General features: G+C 40.0%; 2 protein-coding genes and 3 non-coding genes across 6 annotated transcripts in view; all 5 read left to right on the top strand.

The window, feature by feature from the left end:
* LOC116057744 (kinesin-associated protein 3-like) overlaps window positions 1-12,351 on the top strand; it is a 60,130-nt gene that overhangs the window by 8,743 nt on the left and 39,036 nt on the right. The gene's annotated exons all lie outside the window — the stretch shown is intronic.
* Window positions 1-12,351, top strand: part of pdca (phosducin a) — a 44,823-nt gene that overhangs the window by 8,692 nt on the left and 23,780 nt on the right. The gene's annotated exons all lie outside the window — the stretch shown is intronic.
* trnan-guu lies at window positions 4,982-5,055 on the top strand. The gene has a single exon. It is a non-coding gene; the product is annotated as a tRNA-Asn (tRNA).
* Window positions 11,282-11,355, top strand: trnan-guu. The gene has a single exon. It is a non-coding gene; the product is annotated as a tRNA-Asn (tRNA).
* On the top strand, window positions 11,886-11,959 carry trnan-guu. The gene has a single exon. It is a non-coding gene; the product is annotated as a tRNA-Asn (tRNA).

Genomic DNA, 12,351 nt, shown 5'->3' with positions numbered 1-12,351 from the left:
TGAAAAAGATACAGGAACCTAGGGAGAATATTCATCTTCAGGACATTAATACGTCCAATCATAGAGAGTGGTAAAGATTTCCATCTGTTAATAGATTCTACTACTGACTCGGCCACAGGATTATAATTAGTAGATACCATGGATTCTATTGTAGGTGTGATTTTAACACCAAGGTATGTAAAGCTATCCACAATATTCCTAAAAGGTGTACATAGTGGAGGACACAATCTCTCAGTTCTTTTCAGAAAAAGGATTGTAGACTTAGAAGCATTAACCTTATAACCTGAGAAGCTGCCATACATTCCTATTAAATTTAACAGAGTAGGTATAGATTGTTTCAAGTCTGTCAGAAATAGAACTATATCATCGGTAAATAATCCTATTTTATTTTCAATATTAATTTTTATACCAGTTATCCCACTGTTGCTTCTAATCGCGATTGCTAAAGGTTCAATGGCCAGTACGAAAAGAAGAGGGGACAGAGGACATCCCTGTCTTGTACCTCTGGAAAGAGAGAACTGATCTGAAACCCTATAGTTGGTCATTACTGAAGCCCTTGAATCGTAATATAAGATTTTAATCCAACTAAGGAAGTAGCTGCCTATTCCAAAACGGTTAAGCACTTTCCATAGGTATTCATGCTCGACCCTATCGAAGGCTTTTTCCGCATCAAGCCCTATCACAGCCGTATCAGGTGTTTCTTTCTTGGCATATATAATATTCATCAGCCTACGGATATTGTGAGAGCCCTGCCTTTCTTTAATAAAACCGTTTTGATCCAGAGCAACAATAGTTGGCAAGTGTTTTTCTAACCTTCTAGCAAGAACTTTTGCTATTATTTTTGCATCATTGTTGATTAAAGAAATGGGACGATAGGAGTCACACTTTGTGGAGGGCTTTCCTGGTTTTAATATTAAGGTTATAAGTGCGTTCTGTAATGATGATGGCAGTTCACCCTTTACAAATGATTCTTCATACATGTTCAGCAAGGGGACTAACAGCATGTCCTTAAATTTTTTATATATTTCGATAGGAATACCGTCAGGGCCTGGTGCTTTCCCTCCCTTCATACTGTTTATGGCCTCTGACAGTTCAGACGCTACAATTGGGGAGTTGAGCTCCTTTTTGGCGTTCTTGGATAGGACCGGCATTTCTATCTGACCTAGGAAGTTGTGGAGTGCGTAAGATGTGGCTGGATTTTCAGACGTATACAATTTAGAATAGAATGACTGGAAAGAACTATTAATTTCTTGTGGATTAGTAATTGTTATCCCTTCCTTTGACTCAATTTCTAAGATTGATCTTTCATTCTGCACTGATTTTAAACACCAGGCCAAAAGTTTCCCTGCCTTCTCTCCTTGGTCGTAAAATGTCTGTTTCAGTTTCATTATGCTATATAATGCTTTATCTGTGGATAATTCATTATATTGTGCCCTTAGAATTACCAGTTTTTGTCTAGTCTCTTTTGTGTCATTAAGGCTAATTTCCATCTCAAGGTCTTTGATATTTTTTTCTAACTCTATCAGTTTTAGACGATGTTTATTAGAGATGCTGCTTGTATAACTGATCATTTGCCCTCGTATATAAGCCTTAAAAGCCTCCCACCTCGTAGACGCTGATGTTTGAGTAGTATTCACTTCAAAATAGGTATCAATATGGGTCCCAACAAATTTGAAGAACTCATTATCATGTAGCCATCGTGGGCTTAATCGCCACATGGTTGGACCCTTAGTAGCTGTCTTAACAGTGTAATTGACAAGTAGTAATGCATGATCTGAAATGACAATACTTTTATACATTGTGTCATTCACATTGGGTATCATAGGCTTAGGAAGTAGTCTATGCGGGAGTAAGAATTATGGACAGCAGAGTGACATGAATATTCCCGTCTGGAGGGGTTTCTATGTCTCCAAATATCACAGAGATTTAACTCGCTCATAAAGTGCTGTATTATCTTTCTACTCTGCATATGTGAGGTGTCCACACCTGTTGACTTATCCAGTGTTGGGTTGAGAGTACAATTAAAGTCTCCCGCCACACAAATATGACCACGTAGTGTTGAGAAAGTTAGAAACAGGTTATTGTAAAACTGCGTATCATCATTGTTAGGACCGTATAAACATACCAAATTAATATCTTGATTTAGTAAAGAGCCTTGGACGATAACAAATCTCCCTGAAGTGTCTTGTATGGTATTGTAAACCCGTAGTGGGACAGATGAGTGTATAAGTATTGCTACCCCTCTTGCTTGAGAGGAGAATGAGGCAGATATGACCTGACCTGACCACCTCCTTTTTAAAGGAACATATTCGGTGGAAAGCAAATGGGTCTCTTGAATAAAAGCTATCTGCGTGTTTAGTTGCTTCAATCTAGATATTACTTGTTTTAATTTCACTATCTTCCTAAGACCCCTAACGTTCCATGAAATAATATTTATTGTAGTGTCACCGCTCATGGTGAAGTCAGTAAACTAAGCTTGTATGCAACCACCTTTTTTAACCATGCCTTGTAAGAAAAAGAACAGTGTGCCTTCAGAACAAACAAACAGAACAAGAATTAACAGGGGCCTCTCCCAAATGAGGCAATAGCAAAATAGGCCTAACCTAGACCCTGTGCGGATAAACACGCACATCTCCCCTCCCTCCCCTTGACTGGATCCCGATTAGACTGAAGCCTGGTCCTCTAGAGGAACAGAATAGCAACCAGCAAAATGAAAATAAAATAAAAGGACATTAGGTTGGACATGTTCCGACGAATGCATGTAAATGCTGGTGAAAAATTCAAATTCAAATTATAATGTTGGTTTGTGACCCCGTATGTTTAGAATCTTTAGTTAGTTACAGTAGCCTACACGAGTGGACAGTAACCCAGATAAAGTAAGCCATCCATAATATTAAACTCTCCCTCTTTTACAGCTTATCATAACAGTCTCTGAGAGAGCAGCATAGGTATAACTATTTTGCCACTTATTCAAAGTTCTCTGATAGGCCTACTTTTCGCTCTTCAGCTGATGACCCTTGAGGAGCGTTATGATTGATGTTCGCCTTCTCAAGCTGTCGGATGAAGTCTTCAGCTTGGGCTGCAGAGGTGAAGTAGTGCCAAGTTTTGTTGTGTAGAATTTGCAATTTAGCCGGGAACATAAATCCATACTCCTTACACATTAAGCGCAGGCTTTGCTTCACTCCATCAAAGAGTTTTCTCTGTCTTTGGACTTCAGTGGAGAGATCCGGGAAGAACATAACCCGGCTCCGCTCCACTATGATTTCACCTTTCTGACGCGCTGCCTTCATAACTCGATCTCTGTCTCGATATGTCAGGAATTTCACGATGAGAACCCGTGGCCGTGCTCCATCCGACCCCCGTTGAGCTTGTGTCGGCTGTGGCATTTTCCCCAGCCTGTAGGCTTGCTCGATGGTTAACGGTTGTCCTGCTGCTTCCATGTCGAGGGCCTTGGGTAGCCATGTCATTAAGAATGCACACGCATCTCCATTCTCCGACCCTTCAGGTAATCCAACCAGTCTCAGGTTTGAACGGCGTTGTCGGTTTTCTAACTCTTCAATCTGTGAGGTAAGTTTCTGGACAATTTTCTGTGTGGAGTCGGCCCGGGTCGTTAGCGAAGCTAGCTGGTCCTCCGCTGTGCTAATGCGGGTTTCTGCTTCTAAGAGTCTTTCAGAAAAAGTTCCTATGGCTTCTTTAATCTCTCGGTTGGATGAAACTACTTCATGTAGCTGTGTCGAGAAGTCATTCCTCAGGGATTGTATGGCTGACAAGATCTGGCTTTCATTGCGGCTAGCCTCCTCTTGAAATGGCATCTCGCCCATTACCTGATCTTCCACGTCACCTCCGTGAAGAGTTTCAAAGTCCGTCTTTTTATCGTCTTTAGGTCGGCCTTTTCCTCGGCCTTTCGACATCGTGTGTAATGTATCTTAGGCCTGTCAAATATTTTGGGTCAGAAATAGCTCAATTTAGATATTAAAAGCAGAAATATATTAATTCCGCCAGAGCCTAGCCCCACACGTCCGCTCAGTTGCGTGTCATAACCGGAACCCATTCCGCAGTTTGCAGCCAGCTAGCAGGATAGCATTGAGCAGCATTGTGGCTAGCCAACATGTCCGCTGTGTGGAAATACTTTACACTGGAAACACCGCAGAGCAAGACAGCAAAATGCAATGTTTGCAAAGCCGTAATTCAGAGAGGCGGAAGCTCCCTCGCGTCGTACAACACTACGAACGCAATCAAACATTTAAAAAAAGCACCACATGAAAGAGCACGAGGATTTTTTAGCCAGGGGGGCAGAAAGACAAAATGAACGAATCACTTCTGGAGTCATTCCAAAAACAAGTTAAACTCCAGGCAGACAACGTGAAAGCTAAAGGGATTACCGAGAAGTTGTGTGTGTGTGTGTGTGTGTGTGTGTGTGTGTGTGTGTGTGTGTGTGTGTGTGTGTGTGTGTGTAAGATGTTTACATTTATTGCACTTTTCTTATATTACATACTCAGCACTGCTGCTCATCCCACAAATGCATGTTCTTACAAATGGGGCAGCATTTGAAAGGGAACTAAACAAGCTTTCCAACGGTATATGATGTATTGCCAAAAAGCATTGTTACCACAGAGAAATAATCTACCAAACACAAATTTCCTTAGAGATCGGGCGAAAACCCAACAAGGAGTTCGAAATTGCTGCATTTTAAGCCTCAAAAATAGCAACGTTTTGCAATTTTTACTGTCTCTTGCATTTTCATCGAAATAAAAATACAAAAGACATCTTTTTTTTTTTTGGTTTTTTTTTACAAAAGCTGCTGCAGAATCAGGCATTTTAAGCCGCAACTAACTCAAAAAAAAAAAGACCGCAAAATCTTGGCGGGACTGATTAATACATGTTGGATTTGAAAGAAATTTGCAAAGAACTGCTGGTGGCAACTGCTGTTTGAAAAAAAAAAAAAAAAAAAAAAAACTTTGAACACTGACCAGTTATTGTAGTCTCTGTGGCGCAATTGGTTAGCGCGTTCGGCTGTTAACCGAAAGGATGGTGGTTCGAGCCCACCCAGGGACGAGTGGTTTTGCACCTTCAATGGCAATAGGCCACGCCCATTTTGACCAATCAGCGTAAAGGTCGTGACACACTAACCCGATAATCGGCCGTTGGACAGTCTGGCGAGGTCAGTCACTAGAGTCTGTTCGGTGTGTTCCGTGCCGTCGTCCGTCAGAGGGCCCGTCGGTGTCATTTTGGCCGATTTGACATGTTGAATCAGAAGGCGGGCACTGCTGGCAGTCGGACTCAAATGACCAATCTGATTGGTAGAGAGCTAACCCAGAAATGAGACGCGGGATGAGCGTGACTACAGTCTCTCAAAATCTGACGAAAATCTTTTAAACTGACCTTTGTCGATCTGAAATGAAGACAGATTCAGCAACTGCATTTCACCCTTAAAATTAGAGATGCACCGAGTAACCGGAATTGGCCGATTTTCACGTCATTGGCCATGACCGGCGACCTGCCTGTCAGTCTGACATATGCCGATTTTATGCCATTCAAATTCACTCGGGCGGCGCATGATTAACATCGCGCAACATCATCACCACACGTGCACATGCCGGGTTTCCGCTATGTGCATGTAGCAGCGGCACACTGCCGCTCAATCAGCTGTTTATGAAATGTCATAAAGTCGTAATTATACACGGCTCTGCAGAGCCGTCTGCTCTACTGATCTCAGGCGAACAGTCAGCCGCTCTCTCTCTCTCTCTCCCCTCTGAGGCTGAACAACTGGAACATGAAAACCGCACTCACGCAGGTTCCGTGAAATATGACAGCTACAGTTTATTGAAAAATAGCGTTGGGCACACTGAATTTGATAAATATATCACATTTTTTTAGTTGGATATTAGAGGTGAAAAGAAAGAAATGGTTCTTCCATAACATTGCACTTTAGATGTGTGTGAATTTCCCACACCAGGAGTAATTTATATAGTTCTATTTTATAGCGATCGATTATCTATTCAAAAAATGTTCTATGTTCTATGCAAAATGTAAAATTTTCTATTAAAGAAAAGATAGAAAATAAATATTTGTGCTGTAAAGTGGTTTGAAAAAAATGAAATCGGTATCGGCAGGTCAAACTCAATGAAAAGTCGTTTTCAGAAACACGTTTCGGTGAGCTATTTTAGTAAAATATAAGATCGTATTCTGAACAAGCTGCCATGACAGTCGGTCTTTGAATAGAGCTCAACAGTCCCGCCCACAGCGGGTTCCGGAAGTAAAAATACAATGCAATTTCTCCACTGACAAATTGGAGTATAAGCCATAAAATGGTAACCGTCGATGGTAAACTTAAAATCAGCATGCCGACATGACTCAGCGATTGTATATGCTCATATAGACGCCACAAATCATGGGGCACTACCCTTATTTTGAGATAAATGTCTTTTATTTGCAATGTCTTGGATAAGTACTTCATTACCCACAATCCTGAACAATCCCACAGTGATGCCTCTGATTGGTAGAATTCATGCTGGTGAGGAGGGGGGGGAGTCAGTACCCGATCTGTGCTGCCTGCACGATTCGTCACGAGGATTTACGACACTGCACGAATCATGATCTGTTCCACGCTTCTGACGTTAGCCTCTGCCGGGAAGCTAACGTTAGTTTAGCTAACAGCTAATTCGGCTAACCGCTAGCTGGCAGCTTGATTCAGTCTAAAATAACGTTAACTCAAACTAAACACTGGGTAAAGCCGTCTACAGCTGACGTAACAGCCGTTATATATGTTAACGGTTATTCTCAGGTTTTATTTTGAGGGTCTTTTAAAGTCTGTCTCAGCTAGCGGTTAGCCAAATTAGCTGTTAGCTAAACTAACGTAGCTTCCTTTATTCAGTGGTGCGCGGTGGTTTATGGGATGAGTAGTTCCTTCGCTCTGAGATGACGATATGTACACAGTCTTGTACCTTTGACTTTTTTGGGATTTTCTGTTCATTTTTTATTTTATTTTTTTTTTATAACTTTTTATTTATATTTTTCACAGAACAAAACAAAAGGAACATTATCTGAGACAAGTGATAAAATAACAAGAATAATACAGAAACAAATAATAATAGTAAATAAAAATATTCTGTGTGTGTATATATATATATATATATATATATTGCTGCACCTAATATGAATGTTCACATCTCAACAAACAAGATACAATAATATACAGCCATATAATGATATAAAATATATAATGTATATAATAAAAACACACACTTTTTTTTTTTAATTTATAGATTTAAATATTCTTTAACCATGTGCCATCTCTGATTAAAAAGGTCAGATTTCAATTGTAATGATGCAGTCATCTTTTCCATCATATAAATCTGTTTTAGTCTCTGTTTCATTCAGTTACAGTTGGTGATTTCACAGACTTCCAATTAGCAGTAATGTTTTTTTTGGCAATTAGTAGTAATACACGTAAAATATATCTTTGGTCAGCATTAAAAACATCAACTGATATAACACCCAGTAAGAAAAACCGTACATTTGAGGGAACTTCTCTTTTTACAATTTTCTCCATCTCTAATTTAATATTTTTCCAATACGCAAGGATTACTGGACAGTCCCAAAATATATGTGTATGGTCACCTGTTTTACCACATTGTCTCCAGCATAAAGCTGCAGAGGGGTCTTTTACAAAATTTGAAATAACCAGAGGAGTATGAAAATAACATATTTTAATTTTCCAGTCAAATTCCTTCCACTGTTGACTATTAATTCCCTTATAACAGAGTTTATCCCATAACACATCCTCTATTACTGTATTAGCTTCTATTTCCCACTTTTCCCTAATATTGTAAGTGTTTCCAACCGTGTCTGTTAACACTAGAAGTGCCGGAATTCCATAACTACTAGCACTGCCGTGAGCGGTCATTTTGACCGCCAGATTCCAAACTCTATAATCTCTCATGATAAATACCTAATTGCATATTGTATTATGTATTGTGTTAGGATATCTTTAGAAAAACGTAATAACACCGAAATGTACATTTTTACGAGTTTAATTATACATTTGAGTAGTAATACGTGTTTCAATTATTCATATCATATCATAGTAAACCGTAATTATTTCATACATTCATATCCCGAAAAATACGGTGTGGAAATTCATTCAACTTAACTAATAACAGCCAAATAACAATTATAAGTATCTTATTTGAACATTTAGCTATAACCTAACCTGGCACTGCCTCTGTTTTGGCGTCTGCTGCGGTGCGCAGTGCTGCTCAGACCGTGCGCCGCGGCCCTTTTTTCCTCCATAAACTCCGCTCTCAGCTCCTCTGCCAGTTGCTGCATAAACTTCTTCCGGACAATTTTACTGCTGGTGCACTCCTTGGAGAGGATGTGTGCAATGATTCCAGCCAGTTCGAGGATGTATAAAGTTATATGAACATGTAAACAGCCACCGGCCATCTACGTGTACCGCGCCTTTCACAGAGCGAGTGCCCGGTGTTTGCCTTCTGATTCAGAACAGAGTGCCTCCACGCCGTAGTATCCTACGTTACCATCTCTGGCTTTGCCTTCGGCCCATCGGTGATGCCCACACTTGTTACTCGAGACCGCTAGTTACGTTGCTCTGACAGAGATTATGGTAGTTACTAAGCAACCAAAATGCATCTTCAACCGCGCGAAAAATTAAAAACAATACCGCGAAAATCCGAGCGGTCAATATGACCGTGTATGGCCGAAATAGGTAAAAGTGACTGTATTTTCTTTGCCTTTTGTGTAATGTATATAAAACAATTTTAAATTAAAATACAGACTATTTTAGGAAAAGTCAGGCAGCAGCAGGATTGTATTTTTTTATTCAGCAAAGTTATTACACATATAAATTTCAAAACGGTCAAAATGACCGTCATGGCCGTTCTAGTGTTAACAATCTTTTATAAAGATGAGAAACATGTTTACCAATAGGGAGGCGTTTTTCTGAAATTGTGATAAAATATTGTTCTATGCCATTTGGGATTTTGCCAATTCTTTCTTTTTCCTTATGGTTTGTAATGTAATGCCTAATTTGCAAATATCTATAAAAATCACTTGAGGGAAGATCGAATTGTTCCTGAAGTTAGCCCATCTCCTAAAACCATGGTCACACATTGAAGGAGGAAAATCTACATTACCCACTATGGGCATAGCTCGAGAAATTGTTCCAACATCCTTAAGCATTTTCTTTACTTCTACCCATACCTTTATTGTATGTTTTATCCATAAAGGGTAGGACAGACAATTGTGCACCCTTAACTTCCCCTTGTTCTATTTGAGTCCACTTTGCTTCTTCATCTCCACTGATCCAAGTCACAATTGCTGCCAGTTGAGCTGCCCAATAATAAAATTTTATATTTGGCAAAGCCAAACCTCCTTTATTTTTAGCCAGATGAAGTGTTTTAAGTTTAATTCTGGGTCTTTTGTGTTGCCATATACATTGAGAGATTAATTTGTTTAACATATTAAAAGTGGAAATTGGAACTCTTATGGGCAACGACTGGAATAAAAATAGGAAACGTGGGAGCAGGTTCATCCTTACGGTCTTGACTCTGCCAAACAGAGACAAAGGAAGAACTTCCCAACAAACTAGATCACTCCTTATTTGATTAATTAGCTTATTATAGTTTGCCTCAAAAAGTCTTGTAGTTTCGGGTGTGATGATAATCCCCAAGTACCTAAATCCTTGTTTAGACCATTGAAATGACACCATCTCGTTCAGTTGTTTAGGCCATATTCCTGATACCATCATTGCCTCTGATTTATTTTGATTAATTTTGTATCCAGAAATGTCTCCATAATCATTTAAGCATTGCATTAGTCGAGGTATTAAAGTAAGGGGATGTTTTATAAAGAGCAGGATATCGTCAGCGAAAAGGGAAATTTTATGAACTCTCCCCCCACCATCCCCAACCCCCTCAATCTGGACATCCTGTCGTATTGCCTCCGCTAGAGGCTCGATACTGAGAGCAAAGAGAATGGGTGAGAGAGAATCACCCTGTCTTACGCCTCTCTCTATATCAAAACAGTCAGAGCAATGACCGTTAACTCTAATTTTTTATTTGGGATTCTTGTACAACAGCCGAAACCAAAAGGTAAATTTTTCACTGAAGCCCATCTCAGTTAATGTTTGTTCTAAAAATTGCCAATCTACCCGATCAAATGCTTTCTCAGCATCTAAGCTGAGAAGCATTGACGTTTGGGTACCCTTTGCCATGAGTGACTGCAGGTTTAATGCTCTCCTTATATTATTTGTCCCTTGGCGACCTGAAATGAACCCCGTCTGATCTGGTTTTACTAATTTCCTTATGTATTTTTGTACTCTAGTTGCTAAAATAGATGTTAATATTTTATAATCCACACACAGGAGGCTAATAGGACGATAACTAGAACACTGCAATGGATCTTTTCCTTCCTTATGCAGGACTGTGATGATAGCCTCAGACCATGACTCTGGAGGGTTCCCTGAATTTAACACATAATTATATAACTTACATAATACCGGAGTGGGGTCATCAACAAACACTTTATAATATTCTCCTGCAAACCCGTCTATTCCTGGCGTTTTGTTATTTTTTTAATTTAATAATTGTTTCTTTCACCTCCTTTTCTCTAATTGGCTCTACTAACGCAGAGGCTTCATCCGCCGCCAGCTTGTCTAGTTTAAGATTTTTAAAGAAATCATGTATTTTTTCTTCTTTCAATTCCTGATGTTGACCCTTATATCATTGTTCATAATATTTGGCAAAGGTATTTGCTACTGCTTTTGGACTAGTTTCGACATCGTTGGAATGAGGTTGTTTAATTTTAGGAATTGTTCGACTAGCTTGTGCTTTCTGTAGTTGAAATGATAATAACCTGCTAGCCTTGTTTCCCAATTCATAGTATTTTCTATCGATAAACCTGCATCCTCCACTGTCGGGATGAGGTTAATGTTCTCCCAAGCTACAAGGTTCAGGTCAGTCAGAAAGGCTTGTTCCCAGAAGTGTTTTAAACAGCGTCTGACTGAGATAAGTTGTGGACGTTTGACCGCTGACCCATTACGGATCCATGCAATCGGGCAGTGATCACTGAGATCCTGATGAAAGACAGCTTTTTGTATTTGGAAGGCAGATTGGTCAGGACAATATCTATGAGTGTGCCCCCCTTTCCGGCTTTGAGGTTGTATCTCGTAGGTTAATTTATAATTTGTGTAAGGTTGAGGGCATCAAGCTTAGCAAATAGAGTGGTTGGGGGGTTGAGCATGTCCAGAGAAGAGGTTGTCGTAGTCTCTGTGGCGCAATTGGTTAGCGCGTTCGGCTGTTAACCGAAAGGATGGTGGTTCGAGCCCACCCAGGGACGAGTAGTTTTGGGCCGCATGGTGGACCAATGGTTAGCACTGTGGCCTCACAGCAGGAAGGTTCTGGTTCTGGTCCTTTCTGTGTGGAGTTTGTATATTCTCCCCATGTTTGCGTGTGTTTCCTCCGTGTGCTCTGGTTTCATGTACTAGGTTCTTCAGTCAGTGCCCTTGAGCAAGGCACTGGCTCAGATCTTTTATTCTCCCTGAAACAAGTATCTGTTTATTTTTAAGAAGTATTTTTTTTAAAATAGCAACTTTTCGCAATTTTTACTGTCTCTCGCAATTTCATCGAAACAAAAATACAAAAGACATCGTTTTTTTTGTTGTTTTTTTTTGTTTTTTTTTTTACAAAAGCTGCCGCAGAATCAGGCATTTTAAGCCGCAACAAACTCAAAAAAATGCCGCAAAATCTTGGCGCGACTGATTAATACATGTTGGATTTGTTTGAAATTTGCAAAAAACAATGCGTGTCAACTGCTGTTTAAAAAAAAAAAAAAAAAAAAAAAATCAGACACACTGACAAGTTATCATAGTCTCTGTGGCGCAATTGGTTAGCGCGTTCGGCTGTTAACCGAAAGGATGGTGGTTCGAGCCCACCCAGGGACGAGTGCTTTTGCACCTTCAATGGCAATAGGCCACGCCCATTTTGACCAATTAGTGTAACTTGTAGCCGTGGACTCTAGATTGTACCCTCCAAATTTTGTAAAAATCACATTAGCCCTTCATGAGATACAGTGTTTCCCACAGATTAGAAAGTAGTTTGTGGCGGGGGTGGGAGGGGTTGTGGCGGGGGTGGGGTGTCGTGGGGGGGTAGGGGAAGATACTTATTTTCGTAACAATCAAGTACCAAAAACTGAGTGATGTGGTCCTCCTCTCCTACTTCAATGCCTAACGAATCTATCTCTTTCTCTCCCTGACCCTGTCTTTCACTGGTTGAAGCCTGAAAATATTGTAAACAAATTAATAACATAACTAATTACACTGGTCGGACTGTTCAG

The sequence above is a fragment of the Sander lucioperca genome, chromosome 9 (assembly GCF_008315115.2).
Source record: "Sander lucioperca isolate FBNREF2018 chromosome 9, SLUC_FBN_1.2, whole genome shotgun sequence".
In the NCBI taxonomy this organism is placed as follows: domain Eukaryota; kingdom Metazoa; phylum Chordata; class Actinopteri; order Perciformes; family Percidae; genus Sander; species Sander lucioperca.
This window is presented reverse-complemented; position numbering and strand designations above follow the sequence as displayed.